This window comes from Microtus oregoni, unplaced genomic scaffold (assembly GCF_018167655.1).
Source record: "Microtus oregoni isolate MIOR12 unplaced genomic scaffold, Mior012 000012F_ref0000307, whole genome shotgun sequence".
In the NCBI taxonomy this organism is placed as follows: Eukaryota; Metazoa; Chordata; class Mammalia; order Rodentia; family Cricetidae; genus Microtus; species Microtus oregoni.
Window position 1 is genome coordinate 48,873,793 of NW_024543071.1, and position 1,023 is coordinate 48,874,815.

Sequence of the window (1,023 nt, forward strand, 5' to 3'; positions counted from 1 at the left end):
ATAGGTAGGAATATTCCATATACACAAAGTATTGTTGATGAAAAACCTAGAAGTAATTTTGGAAAAAGAAAAATATCAATGTAACAATTACACCATTTGATCACCATTTCTGATAGTATTCCCTGGTAAAAACTGATTAGACAGAAGAAAGGATGCGCCACAGCAGCTGTCCGATCCACCGACCCCTAATCCCGGCCACCGGCGTCCATGGCCTCACCCAGACCCCGCGCCTTGCATGTTGCATGCTCTGCGGCGGTTGTTGTTGCCTCCTCCTGTGTGCTGATTATAGCTGGTAAAGGAGCCCCAGGCTTTGGGCCGATTGCCTTGATCCGCCTGAGCGTCTGGTCGACTGTCCATGGGGGCTGAAAACACCTGGCACAGTCTGAACGCTGTGTGGACAGAGCCCACAACCTCTCCGATTACGTCTGGCAGCAATGCGGGCTAGAGGAACCAGGACATTGTGTGGTCCAAGCTGAAGTGGACAAGGAGGGTTGCCCTGTCTATAACCGGTCAGAGTCATGCCCAGCATCCCACCACCATCCCACCCATGAACCAAAGACAAGCACAACAGAGAGTCCCCTAGTCCCTAAAGCCCACAAACCAGGTTTTGATGCAGCCAGCTTCACCGGGGGCATTGTACTGGTGCTGAACCTGCAAGCCACAGCCTTCTTTGTGCTTCGCTTCCTCAAGGTCAAGGAGAGCACTTACCAAAAACTCTGTTCCTGCTCTCTGGAAAGTGAGGTGGGGGAGCCTCACCCCTGAGTGTTCTCTCTGGCCTCCACAGAATGTGACCCCACTGGTCCTGGTTCCACCTTGAAGGGACAGAGGACTCAGAGGCCACCCTCTTGATTGCCTTCTCGGCACCGGGGGTGGGACTTTGGACACCAGTTTCCAGTCCCGGTAGGCACAGAGCACCAGGCAGGCTTAGCGTTGATGGCTGACATTCTTTCCTGTCCTGGGCCTGGAGTCTGTAGCTGAGAGCAGCCTTCAACCTCTTCATGTCTCATCCAGCCTGCTGGGCCA

At 53.6% G+C, this 1,023-nt stretch overlaps 1 pseudogene; it reads left to right on the plus strand.

Moving 5' to 3' along the window:
- The first annotated feature begins 207 nt into the window (after nucleotides 1-207).
- Nucleotides 208-762, plus strand: LOC121454765 (annotated as a pseudogene).
- The last annotated feature ends 261 nt before the right edge of the window (nucleotides 763-1,023 follow it).